Source organism: Folsomia candida, unplaced genomic scaffold, assembly GCF_002217175.1.
Source record: "Folsomia candida strain VU population unplaced genomic scaffold, ASM221717v1 Fcan01_Sc014, whole genome shotgun sequence".
Classification (NCBI taxonomy): Eukaryota; Metazoa; Arthropoda; class Collembola; order Entomobryomorpha; family Isotomidae; genus Folsomia; species Folsomia candida.
In genome coordinates, this window is record NW_019091206.1 from 2,022,078 (window position 1) to 2,036,702 (window position 14,625).

General features: G+C 37.4%; 1 long non-coding RNA gene across 4 annotated transcripts; it reads right to left on the bottom strand.

Annotated features, from left to right (window-relative positions):
- Positions 1–7,970: 7,970 nt before the first annotated feature.
- On the bottom strand, positions 7,971–10,842 carry LOC118437593. Of its 4 annotated transcripts, none has more exons than XR_004836199.1 (5): positions 10,695–10,842; positions 10,375–10,591; positions 8,994–10,267; positions 8,777–8,887; positions 7,971–8,696 (listed from the first exon to the last, which is right to left on the bottom strand). It is a non-coding gene; the product is annotated as an uncharacterized LOC118437593 (long non-coding RNA). The 4 variants fall into 4 exon arrangements; XR_004836198.1 differs by having other exon boundaries at positions 8,777–8,907; XR_004836197.1 differs by having other exon boundaries at positions 7,971–8,887.
- Between the last annotated feature and the right edge of the window lie 3,783 nt (positions 10,843–14,625).

The window sequence follows — 14,625 nt, forward strand, 5'->3', positions numbered from 1 at the left end:
AAACCAAATGTGGCTAATAATTTGGGCGGAATTCTTTCCCAGGGTGACATTAAGGTGTACACGTTCAAAAACCATCACGATTCAGGACAAACCGATGCAATGGTGGGTAAAATGTCAGCCTTTAAATCACGGTCAACGTCCCGGTCAACCAAAGTCAACGACATCCGAGTTCCAGATGTGGCATCATTTGAAATCTCGGTACATTCACTTGCATATTTTGGACGAGTCGGTGGGAAAAAAATATCACCGAAATTCATACTGCTCCAAAGTTCCAGTGATCTGGATAAGTTTGCCGCCCTCATGAAAATAACAGATAGATTTGTACGAGTAAAAAATGATGATTTTCATCTCATTGGAATCAGAGCTGGGTGGACTTCGTCACGAAATTCGATATCCAAAATCTTTGGAAGTATGTTAAAAGGATACTCTGAATCTGGAATTTATTCAGTTTGGGGGCGAAGGTGGCACAGTTTACTAAAGAGGGCGGGGCTTTATTTATTAAGGAAAAAGATTAAGAAAATTAATTCTAAAGGTGATCATGGGGGCAGTGTTGGAAAGCAAAGAGCGTTGTCTTGGGGGCAAGTGAGAATGAATTTTGTTCTGCTTGCGGCTGGAGCAGGAGTTTCGGGGTTGGCACAGTTTATGGAGGTTGCATGGTTTGTAAATATGGAGAAATACATTGAGCTAAAATGATTTAATAAATTACGATTTAGGGAATATCTACATATTTTAAAATTATATATAAATACGTACATACTTCTGGACTACATTTACTTGGGTATGGAAAATTTAAATGTTTGAGCAGTATGAGAGTTCGTTTCTTCAAGCGAAAATATTATTTTTACAAAAATTCCCGTTAGCAACTAAAGCTGCGGGTTAAGTACTGAGGGTCATTAGACATTATAGTCGGTCCCCATTACCTTATTTTTTTAGACGAATTACGCTTCGGTGAATTTTTTTTGTATTTTCCACGTCTTTCCCATCCGTTTTGGATGAAAATGAGTGGCATTAGTTAAAACAATATATAATTTGAAACCTCGTTTCAAGGATTTCTTTGGAGGGTGTCGAGTTGAAAAGTTTGCAAAATGCTTAAAAATTTATTTCTAGCATTTTAGGAAAAAAATTAATTCCTCTGTCCCTGTTTGCCCAAAATTTGTTCTGGTAGCACGAATAGACTTGGCAAGGGGTTGGTTATTGAGGAATAATTTACATTTTTACTTTGTAGTATGTCACCCCTTTGAAACAGTGGAAACGTGAGAAAAACCGAAAAAAAATTTTTTGTTCGGGCCTTTTTATTTCATTGCTAGTCTTGTATGCCTGATCTGTTTTACTTATTTCCAAATTTGTAAACCCTGATATGTATTATCTATTCTGTAATTAGTTTCGCTTCAAAAAATTTTGATTTGGTGTAAGGGGAACAGTTCATCTGGCGAGCTTCTGTTTCCAACCTTCGACTTGAAGAGTACTTCCTACCCTGTAGGAGGTTACCATCAATCAGAATATTCTTTTTTTCGTCATGGTTGTTTCGACAGAAGACAAGACAAATACAATTAATCATTACTGGACCTCTTAAATTGTCATTTGTAGTTTTAGGGGTCATTCCAGCTGCGCAAACTTATTTTAAGACATGCCGCCGCTTGGGGTCAACTTTTGGACTCATTTTACAAATTTCGACAAATTTCGATAATTTTACCAGCTTTTAAGATCGCTTTGTCTGCCAGATGGTTTTGATTTAGCGGCAATTTGTCGCTGGGGTACATTGCTATGACCTAATAAGGGGACCGACTATAATGTCTAATGACCCTGTATTAAGAAGGGTTTACTTTATTTCTGAATTGTGTCTTTTGACTGAAATGGCAAATTGAATCAACTAATTATTTAAATATTCACAAGCTGAAATTTTTTGTAATTTTAATTGTGTGATTATTTGTGAGTGTGGCGAATTTTTTAACCATAAAAAAATTTCATATTTCCCGAGATTTTTGCCATTTTTAGGCAAATCCATTTAAGATTTTAGTAATTTAATTTCTCATGCTTACGTGACGCTTCATCTTTCATTTTTAATTGAAGAAATAAGACCAGCCAAAAGTGCAAATTAATGTGTGTAATTTTGACGAGAAAATTTGTTGTTGGGTTTGAAAACAGACTTTGTATATATTTATGGAATTGGTGCGTTGACAATTAGGAAATAATTACAGAACACAATTAATCTGGGTCATATGAAGTGTAACTTAAATATTTACATACTTAGAAAATCATAGCCAACAGTTGCTTCTTGAGATACATGTGTATTGACAAATATATTCATGGAAACCATTCTCAAACTTTCCTCCAAAATATAGGAAAGTATTTTATAGTAAGATAAAAGTATTTTCCGATAATAAGTAATTAGTACTGAAAAAGTTGCAAAAATATGTTCTGACGTGTTAGACTGACGTGTGTTAACTTTAGTTATAGTGCACTATATTTGTAAAATATGTACATATGTATGTATGTACTTAAGGTGTGTAGCTACGTTTGTTATAAATACATAATTAAATAAATTGTATGCATAAATGACATGAAACAAGGGTAACAGGGAAAGCTGTTCGGGCATTTCCTAATCACTCCGAACTTCGGACTGGGTCCTAAGTACCAGAATGCATATTTATGTACTTACATACACATGTCCATATTGGATATCGTCGCTGTAGAACCATTATGTATCAAGACGAAAACCAGTTGGAAACATTATGTGCTAAGACGGGTTTTGCGATTTTTCAGGAGAGCCAAAAAACAAATGACACAAGTTTAAATGTATGCATCTTATCCCAAACAAATGGCCCGTTTTCAACCCATTTTTAACCTTTAAAATCACCAAAACTACTAAGTCAATTATTATTTTGTTAAGCCTATCTTGCGGGCAATTAAGTCAACAATTTTTCTAAATTCGAATTGCAGTACACCACAAAATCGTCTTGGCACATAATGTTTCCAACTGGTTTTCGTCTCGTTACATAATGGTTCTACAGAGACGATATGTAAGTTCGGTTCTACAGATTCTAATACGTGCATATTTATAACCAGCCACAATCTCTCTAATAGACCCCTAAATTATTTATCCTCGAGTTCTAGCCAGGATAGGATGACAAAGTATGAAATGTCCATCCACATGCAAAAGGCAATTACATTATTTGACGTGCCTGACTATTTGTGACATCGTTTAAAAAAATTAAAGTCGCAATAATACGTGGGCAACTTAATAAATATAGCTGTTTTATTTTTATTGTTTAAACTAGATTAAGCTATGGCAATCCATTTTGTGGTTATTAAACGTAGTGCATCGTAAATTAATGCTCCATTTTAAATCTCAGTTATTTTCTTTTGTTGGAGCACAGGGTTATTGTAATTGGGGGATTGCTTAGAAAACTACATAGTTTGATGCTAACATAACATGCATTGTGTATGTTATTTCAGCATGTTTGACATTTTCAAAGAATTTTCAAAAAATCCAAATATTGAGAATTAACACATACTAACAGTTTGGCACTACTAGGTAAATAGTAATTTCTACCATCGCTCAATATTAATCTATATTGTTGCTTAAATTCTGATGGTGTAATTTCGCATAGTTTGTTCTTTTAAAACAACACAATAAAAATGACCACACTAATGCCTGATTCAAGACTTTTGCTCATTTGCTTATCATCACTCCAATTTTATATAACTTATATAAATCGATAATTTAAATTACATTTGGTATACAATAGGCATGATGTATGTACATATGTACAAGGATAACAATACATCAATCTTCCTTTCTGTATCTCATATACATACCTACTTAATGGTTTCGCACTACTTATTGAATATCCCTCGTAATCGCTAAAATTAACATAAACCCATATCGGCATTTCCAGGTTAAATATTTGCGGCACTCTTAATATAGTCCATCACTTTCTTCGCCCACGTTCTACTTTCAATTTGAACTGTTTTACATGAATATCTATCGCATCAACCTGACTTGATTCACACCGTATGTATTTCTATGTGCTTAAATATAAACTGTAAATTAGCGTACCCCCGGCGCTACGCGCCTACCATAATAGTTTCTATACACATTTTTTTTTCAAAATAACGATTAGTGATTCTACTGACTTTTGAGAATTTGAGTGGGTGTGGTGTGCGCGATTAGGGTCACGGAGTCAAAACACTCAAAAACAAAAAAAAATCATGAAACCTTACTGGTGACCTTATTCCCTAAAGTCACCAGTAAGGAATAGTAAGGTATAATAAGGTATCGTTTATCACGTCTCCCCAAGGCATGGGGCGGAGTGATAAACTATTTATTATATTTATTATAAGCCACTAAATAGTTTCTAAAGGACCCTAAGTGGCAACGCATGTCGGTGGGGCGTCAAATTGACCCGCTACAAAAGCAGTACATGTTGCCCAAGCAATGTATTGATACAGCGACAAATTTACCCCACTCCATATTGACCCAGCCATAGATTGACCGATGTATGTACCACTACTGAAATTTTTGTTTTGCCAGACACACCCTTGGTCAGTTGCACCCACTATGGTCACCCACTATGGTCCCCCTGGTTGAATTTTATGGACATTTAACTTCATATTCTTTCATAAAGTCTAATAATGCCTCTTTGTCCCAAGTTTCAACTTTCTAAGACCATTTGTGAAAATCGGTGGGAGTCACCCCCTTTGGGTCCATCAGGGCCAAAGATTTTTAAGTTTCACTTTATATTCCGAGTTTATACCTCCATTTGGGGCCATTGTGCCGAATGTCAGCCTTCTCCGATTTTCTACTTCGAATATCCTGCACGAAACCCTCGATCCACAACACTAATATGACCCCCGCCGGCCCAAATCTTTTTTAATAGAACCCATTTCCGAACTCGGTCATTGCATTCCCCAGGTACATGGTTGTACCAAATTTTGTCAAAATCGGTCTACGCGTTCGACAGTTATCGAAAAACAGACAGATAGACGGACATGACGATTGTATAAGCCCTGTTTCGGCCCAAAAAGGCACAATTTGAAGCTTAGGCGAGACTCACACTAATTACTTATTTTCGTGAGTACGCCCATAGTATTTGTTGTGGTACAGTATTTTGTAGTATTGTTGTGGTATGTGATGTTAGTGGTAATATCTTTTGATCACAAAAATTGATAGGGAAGCTTTTTCATTTTTCAGCAAAAGTGAAGGATGTAAAAGTGTCGATCCAGCTTTCAATATTTTGCTTTCTTAATCTTATTTCCCACATCCCACGCTTGTCTGATATTTCGGACATAAATTTCTCTTCCGCCTCTGCTACGCTTATCTGGATTTTCCTGCTTCATTTCTTCGCCACGCTTATCTGGTCCTTTGTACTTGATTTCTTCTCGGCCACGGTTATATACTGGAGAGCGATATAAATTATACGGGGTACTTCCCAAAATTTAAATGCGAGTAACTTCGCATAGGTCAGAAGTGGTCATGGTGGTTTCTAGAAAGTTATATTTTAGGATTCCGCATATTTTGGTGTAAATTTTATTTGGTTATATTGAATTTTGGGAGTAAAATTCAAGCTGTAAATGCATAGATTAAATACATACTGCTCGGAGGATTTCATTCTGGTCGAATTATTGTTAGGGAATTGATTTGCCGATTGAGTTTTTGGTAAAACCCAGTAAACCTTTAGTAAAACCCCAACAAAACCTCAATAACATAGTAAAACCTCAGGGGTTTTCGTGATTTGAAACCCAGTAAAACCAAAAACCACAGCCCAGTAAAACCCTTGGGCCGGATTACCCTGGTTCGGCATGAGGCAAGTCATACTGTTCTTATCTAATTTCGTAGGTTTCATGCATATAAACACATTTCAGGCTTTGTTTCAAATATTTTCATGCTTCTACTATTTTCTCGAAAATGTACATAGCTTGTCAATTTGATTAGAAAACATATTTATAAAATAATTCCCATAAAATAGGCATATTTTTATGTTCTTCGTACATATCCTTCCTTAAGTATAAAGTGCATATTTCCTCAATTTTCGTACATACATAATCGCCTTTGACAAATTCGGTTTTGGAATATGTTAATTTTTGAAGTGATGGCACGACTAATCCTTGCCCAAGTTTGAAACGTGTTTTTGTAAAACTGCACTACTCGATTGGCTTTCTTGCCGTCCCATCCGTTAAGTTACCAATCATTTCGACATAAAACTCTGTCCCATCTATACTAATTTGGAAAAGCAGTGTGGGTTACCCGATTGGCCTCCTCTAATAAAAATATTCCTGAAGTACAAATACCCGTCACGCTTTCACGAAATTTCACACTTTTCCGACCATCTTCAAAAAATGGGTGTGGGTGACCCGATAGGGTACCTCTACATAAAATTTTCTAAAATTTCCTTATCAGATTCTTTCGATATGAGCCATTTGCACAATGTATGCAAAATTTCAGCTTTCTACGACCATTTCGAAAAAACCGGTATGGGTGACCCGATAGGGTGCCTCTACATGAAAATTTTTCAAATTTCTAGTAAGAATCTCTCATTTTCTGCCATTAGCGACATGTATGCCAAATTTCATGCCTCTAGCACTATTTTGAAATTTTGATGCAGAATACCAATACCCCCACCACCTATACTACCCCCACTGGTCAACCAGTCCACCGATTTTGCTCATCTACGAACTTAACCTGTATTTTCATAACATACATACTTGGTTAAAATTTGAACTCGATCGGTTCAGCCGTTTTGGCTCTATCGTGTCCCAGACGGACGGACAGACATGACAGTTCCATAAGCCCGGGCTAAAATTGCTAAAAGACATATTGAGAGTCTTATGATGAGACTTAAAGTTAAAAAATATTTATCAAAAAGTCACTACAAACGGCCATTCAAATTTTTGGGCTTTTCACATATATCTTTAGGTTTTAATAAATATTTTGGCATTTTTTTGTAAATAATAAATACATATTTCCTAAATTTTTCATGCATGCAAATATGCCTTTTGGTAATGATACTTGGGTACGCGAGTGGGTTGAGACAAAGTGAAAGCGATGTTAATGCATGCAAGCAATGCAGTGTTGCCGGTGGAGTGAGCTGTGCAGCGTTGGCTGACCCGGGCCAAGGCTCGCTCGTGAGTGAGTGAATGGGAACTTGGCAACGTTGAGGTCAAACCCGGACGATGGAATGCAAATTAATAGTATGATGCCCAGTATGTACATACATATGTTTATGTGTTTTAGTTCCGAGAGGATTTATTTCTGTGCAACTGCCATCACACCCATCGCCTCAAACTTTGTGGCCCACCCTTCAGTGGCGCCATGTCTCGGAGACTTATGCTGGCTTGTTTTTTCGAACAGAAGGTGGACAGGCGGCGGAATTTGGAATGCTACAGGAAGAAAGTAGTAATCACCTGAGTAACGTACGGTATCAAAATGGATTTCCAGCAGCTTTACCAATGAACATTACGATTCCGATGCATGGATCGTCGGACTTTGTTAGGACAGGATTCTATGACACACAGGTGACCAGGGAGGGTTTAAGCTTTGAAAATGCAGGGCTTGAAACGCGTCCGATAAATAAGGCTGTACGAATATGGGAACGGATGTAAATTGCATGCATATTTGTCTTTTAGCGGAATTTACGCTAAAACATGATAAATAATTTGTTTAAAGTAATCACAATTTATTGATAGACTTGCATAAAATTTGGTAAACTTAAACTTCACTTTATAACTATGTATACACCACAATGTAAATAAATACAAGAAGCAATGGAAAGCTGGTAAAAGAGGCGGGTTTTATTTTGCACCGGAATTGCTCTCTGTAGGTAGATAATCTAATTGTGAGATTATTTAAGAAGCCTTCAAGAAACGGAGATACGCCTTGACGACATGAATCCCCTCATAATGTTCTATGCTGTTTTGCGTAAATGTGGGTAATAGAATCTTGTAAAATATTAATACATAAATAATCCGAATGAGAAATAAATATCTATATGTTTATTTGTTTTCATGTATCATTTTTACCTCCATTATGTTAATTTATGTAGAAGTAGGGCTCATTTGTTGTATACAATATCATGTAAACTTTACTGCGCACTGTTTGTCAAATTTTTGCGACAATTAAGATTTACAGGGATAATAATCCAGATCTTAGAAAGACGTATCTAAATATAATTGATTATATATGCATATATATATTGAGCGTACTCACGTCAACGTTCCCATATCTCTCATCTCTCTTAAATTGAGCATAGCAATATAACTTGCGAAGTTCTGTGAGATTTCGCAAAAATTTTGATGAAAAATAATGGGATTTTAGTTCGCAAATTTACCCAGCATCTCACCATGTGCTTATTTCGCAAACATCTCTTCTCCGTCACAGACGAGAAAAATTACAGAAATCCATGGAAAAATATTTACAAATCTGTGCCTTACAGTTTTGCGAACTCATATTTTGCGAAGCCCCTCAAGATACAATTTCTTTGAGTTTCGCAAATTTGCTAAATTAGTTACGATGCGAAATAAGCTGTCGTGAGTACGGTACTTATTGACTAAATTTATTTATACATATATATGGTTTACTGCAAAAAAATATAAACATGTTAATGGGAACATGCTTAAATATGTACATAAAATTATTTGCATACTCATATTTATTTAATCGTCAATGATGCGTCCGCGTAACGTAGCTCACAAGCCGTCTACAGACGAAATTATCGTCCATTTATATATTTATATGAGAAGAGCTACGGATCATTACATAGATTGTGTAATTAGTCACCTTGGTCACTGCGAAATTATCCTACACCATGCGACACATGGCTATAGAAACGTTTCAAAATCCAAAACAAGACCGCTCCTCCCGCCGAAGTGCCCATCTCGATAAAAACTCCTGTATGTTGTGTATACATACTTATGCAACCATCAAATTTAAATTAATAAATTTGACGGTATTAAATTTGACTGGACGATAACAAATACCATATTTATTGGCGTACCCGTGATAAATACGTCCTCACAGACCATCGGAGGTGGGGTTGTCGTGGTGACGAGGGACATGCCCCAACGTCTCAATTCTTCTCGGAAAAAAATCCAGGGGGTGGATCGAACGCCGAGGAACACGCCGCAGAACCGTCTTGCCTTATCGCCCAACTCCCTCCAATAGGCTCCACACAATCAATACAGCTCGCGGCTTCTAATACTAACATCTGCAAAGACACAAAGAGTACCAATCTTGATAATGGGGTGATGCTATTTGTGTTTTAAGAACGAATTCTATTTACGAAACTGGATGGATAGCAAGTTATAAATAAGTAGCTTGTCAAAAATATTTATCTACAGATGTAAATATTTAATCACCATGAAATTTATTTGAAGTCTAAACCCATACATACAAACATGGTAAAGTTATAAAGATACATGGATCTTTCGAGAGCTGTGTATGCTACAAGCAAAAAAAACAATTTCAAGACTTTGCTTTTATTAAAATAACCCAGTGGTCAACTTGGAAGTTTGAACTATGTAAGTTACAAAGTTGGCTCAAGCTCTTTATTACTGACGGGAAATTATCATTTAGATTTGTTCATATTCTTCATCGAGGAAACAATATGTTTGTCTCGTAGTAAGCGAAATACAGGAAGCGCAACAGGAAACCCATAATCTTCCTTTTTAGAAGATAACCTTTAAAAATGAACTTGTAAAACTGAACTTTGTAAAATTGTACTTAACCATTTGGAACATTATTTGGCATAGGCCATAAGTGCATACATTACACTTTGACCTCGAATATCGGTGTTGGGGGTGAAGATATCGAAAATGATTATTTATGAAATAGGTTTCTAAAATGTTTTCTAAATTCTGGCCAAGTTTGGCATTTTTGCAAAACTGAAATGTTTGGCTCCATGGCCAATTGGCTCATGGCCAATTCAGTCAGAACTTGCTCATCTTTCAAACTGTCTATTAATTTGTAGATTGTGGGATGATGAGCCCCAAGAACAGACGCAAATCCGTTGTGGAATCCCTCACAGGCGTTGTTGGTTTTCGGGAGATCTTCCAGCACAGAATGGAAACAATTCCACAGAGAGATGTCGTTAGATATTATTGTTGCCGGCATTTCGGCATTGACTGGGTAGGGAATGGTGGAGAGGGAATGATGGGGAGGGAATTGTCTCGGGTAGGGAATGATGGAGAGGGAATCATGAGGGTAGGGATATGCACCGGGTAGGGAATGATGGGTAGCGAATGATGGGCAGGGTTTTTCCGCAAATCATTCCTGTTGATACATTTATGCAGTAAATATCTATGAAGCTGTTAATTTTAACTGCCGGATAACAAATGCATATTTATAAAATGATAAATTTTGGGATAATATCAACGTACCAGTGAAAAATCCGTCGTCACATTCCAACGGCGGTGGGCTTGTTGGCGTCATCACGAGGGACGAGCAGCCAACCAATGTCGAAATTATTATTCGAAAAAATTCGGCAGGTGGATCGAACGCGGAGAAACAATTCGATGAACCATCCGTCCGTATCGACCAAAAACCTCCAGCATTTTGCACACAATCCTGGCATGTCGCTGCTTCTAGTACCGGCATCTGCAAAAATATTGGGAAAATTATGTTTGATAATGATATGATGTAATTCGTGTCGTAAGATTTTTTTATTTCCCTATAAGAAACGTATTGTATATTTACCCACCATGGGATTTAGTTGGGATCTGGTAAATGTAAAGTAATGTTACACAGACTGAGATGTAAGGAAGTATGCTACAAATAATTGGCCAACTTGACACTTGCAAGCCGGAACTATGTATTTAAGTAACAAGTTTGTCTTCACGTTCTTTATTGGTGATGAGAAATTATTATTTTACATATGTGTATGTACATATGTAAGTACGTATGTATGTATGCATACATGAATGTATGTATTTACGTAAATATGTACATTCACACTTCATGGACGAAGAAATACATTTTTTTTCCCTGGCAAAGAAAAATATGTAAACGAGCACAGACAGGAAATCTGTAATCTTAGTTTTTTAGAGATGATACATACATACATAAGTGCACAGATGGGACATAACTGGAGCACAAGTGCATATTTGTATGCTTACACATGTTGCATATGCACACATTCCCCTTTGTACACGTACTTGTACATACATTTATACATACATATGCACATATGTTCATATACAATTAGACAAGAATTGGCCATCGTTTGATCACATTGCTTGCATGTGTATGTAAATGTCAAACAGATTATTTGCGTATTTAAATTAGTACGCAAGTAAGTCCGTCTAGCGTTTGGGTGCTTTATGTACATACACAAGATGAATATTACTACACATGTACATATACAGACACAATATTAGGTAGTCATAATCATAATAAGTAGAATTAAAGTAACTTACTTAAAGAAATATGGACTGTGTTATACTTAAATATATGTATGGGTGGGTGGGTATAATTAAGTTATTATAATAGTAGTCATTTTGGCAATTGGCAAGCAACGTTGGTGCAGTATCTATGTATGTATGTCCTTATTGGTCAAAATTCTCCCGCATTAACATGCATGTGTACATACATTTTCACATATTTACTTATATCCAGATATACATTTTTGTGCTTGTCGAATGTTTGAAGTAAAATTATGCAAATCTGAGTTTACACAAGGAAATATTTATGTGCTTGAATTTTTTATTTCCAATTTGTTAATTTGCAAAAAACTTAATTTTAACATGTTCAAATTATGATTAACATCTTGCTATTTTTACTTGTAGTTTTAAAGAGTAAACCGTCAGTTGTATTGTGCCGTTCCTAATATTTAGAGACTTCCTGAAGTTGGGGCTTATACACTTCAACGTCCAGTTCCGACAGGCCATGTGGTCCTACTGCCCGGGGTTGTGATGTCTACCCCATCATAGCCACCCCCAATAGGCGAAGTTGTTCTACCACCATCTCCAGAATAGTCGTCACAACAAGGCACACCTCCGTTAATAGGTGACCTCGCATTGTAGCAAAAGTCGCAAGATTCCTTCTCTTGTACCCAAATTAGCCTCCGGTTTCCCGCCGCTGGTCGAGAATCGTATGGACACTGGACAATCCGCACGTCCCCTTGTCCAGCCCCTTCGGGATGATACTTGTACGTACTGGCGCAGTCCCCGGTCGGTTCGAAATAACAGGGCGAGGGCGAGAGACACGAAGCATCGGATCGATACAGGTTTTGTGTCCCGGCATCGAGGTTATCCCACAAGTCGCAACTTCCGGTGCAAGGGGATGACGCATTACTCCCGGTCCGACTGGATAGCACGTGACCGGACAATGGATTCCAAAAGAGTCCTGGAGAACATTCCTCGTTATCCCATGCTCTGAAATTTGGGTTGCAAAACGTGTACGTGCGACAATGTCCGACTCGAATGCAGGAGGATGTGTCACATTTGCCCCGTAGGTGTGGTCGCTACTTGATGGAGAAGTTGTGGAAGGCGCGGACGTCGTCGTCACGGTCACTGGAGGAACAATGTTTGCCTGATCCACTCTAAAAATCCATTTCCCTTCTTGGTTGACATTGCTGGAATCCGGGACGCCTACGACGTCCGAAGTGCATGATCCCGGCAGCGAGTAAAAGTTTGTGCCATCGCCCGTGTCGAAACCGGCCTTTGCTGGGACACCTCCTAATCCTTGACAGTCACCACGTGACGCGGTTCCAGTCGTCCACATGATCTCGTTATAGTAGAACATTGCGAACGACATGGTCCCATCTGTTACCAGGATGGCTTGGAAGGTGTTTTTGATATTTGGGGAGGAGCAGTTCCCAGAATTTGCACCGAAGAATGGAACCTTATCCCAGGTCGCCATGAACATCCAGTTAAGGTTCAGATTTGTTAGTCCTGGGAAGGCCCGTTGGACTTCTTGCTTCGCTTTGGCTAGATCAGAAGCATCCCGAGATTCGCGGTAGAAGACGGATCCCCCATAAAACCGAGTGTCAACGTCGGCCCAATATGGGACGATCATGGGTGTGGTGAGGGGTCCACAATTCGGGGTGTAGGTAGCAACACCTAGAAAATTGTAGAATAAATTGTAATTGTTTGCATATTTCAGTGGGTGTAATTAGGACGCCATAAAAGTAAAGTATTACCATTGTTGAACGAAATTCCTCCATTGTTGTTCACAAAGAGGCGAGTGTACGGTGTCCCAAAAAAATTGTATCTGCTTCCCCCAGAAATGTCGAATTGGTCAAAGTTATCGTCTGCGATGGGAACCTGGGCGTCGCGGTTGTTGGGTCCGTATGGGAAAAAGAGTTGGGTTGGGACGTAGCAGAATACTGCTTGGAGGAGGAGGACACCTCCGATTAAAAGCTGAGATAGTTGAGCCATGTCTAAAATTTTGGTTGGATTGAACTGATTTGTAATGCATTTAGGGAACCTTTTATACCCAGACCATGCCGGATGCCGGGTGGAAGGTGGACCATGAAAAATAGTACCAATCTGGTTGACTGCAAGGCACAATGGACAAGCAAATTCACCTGCATCCCGTTTGTTGAGTTTGTGGTGTTGACTTTATTGTTGACTATTTTACTCGGGGTTTGAATTATAAAGACATTGACATTTCGGTTAAGAGGTACCATACATACATATTTACATATGTACGTAATTACAATATTGCGTTAGCTGAATATTTGATCACATGGCATCTACCTGTAGTTGGTGATTTGTCCATTCAATTTTTAGTTAATTTAAGTAGGTACTCAATTAGATACTAGGTAAGTACTTGAATTTTATTTCAATTGGATTAGTGTAATGAGTACGTTACAAAACCAAGTTAATAGTTAAACAAGTTAATATTTACATAGTCGGTGAATGTGTTAATTTCCAATTTATACTGTTAATACATAGTATATTTCCTATTTAAGTGAGTATAGTGCACGTACATAATGTAAGCTTGCACATTTGTGTAAGTGCATATTAAGTATACTATGCTAGCCTTTTTGCGTAGTAAATACATACACTCACTCATGCATATGTACATACATACGTATGGCACAACTGCATGTGTATTATATGCATATGTTGGTGCATGTGCCAAATAATTTTTCTGCCTAATGCCCTTCTCCTTCAATTCTTTCACAATTTTCACTTAAACGATGTTATCATCTCCCCGATATTTACATAGCTTCAGTTACGTTATCTATACATAATTATGCAAAAATAAGAACTCAATAAGTAGCGCCTTCATTTTGCTCTCAACCCCAAAATGCATAAAATTTTAGTATTTATCCGAAAGCTATGTCGTCACCACCGTTTTTACCGAGTAATCTTGTAAATTGATTTTATTGCTGTGTAAGCGTCTCGTATGGTATCCATAGTCCAATATGCTTAAATTATCTCGAAACCTGACTAAAGACCTGCAAATCTTAAACCTTCTAAGGAATAAGTATATGCATTTGCATATGAATACATGTGTACATATGGATGATGCATATAGTAAACAGTAAATATATGTATGCAACTTTTGCCCAAATGGATAGCAAAACACAATGTAATCGACTTGTTACAGAATTTCACCATCGTAATGATCAGTATCGTAAAGATGAAGTTGTGAAATAAATGTTATCATTTTTGCAATGTTCC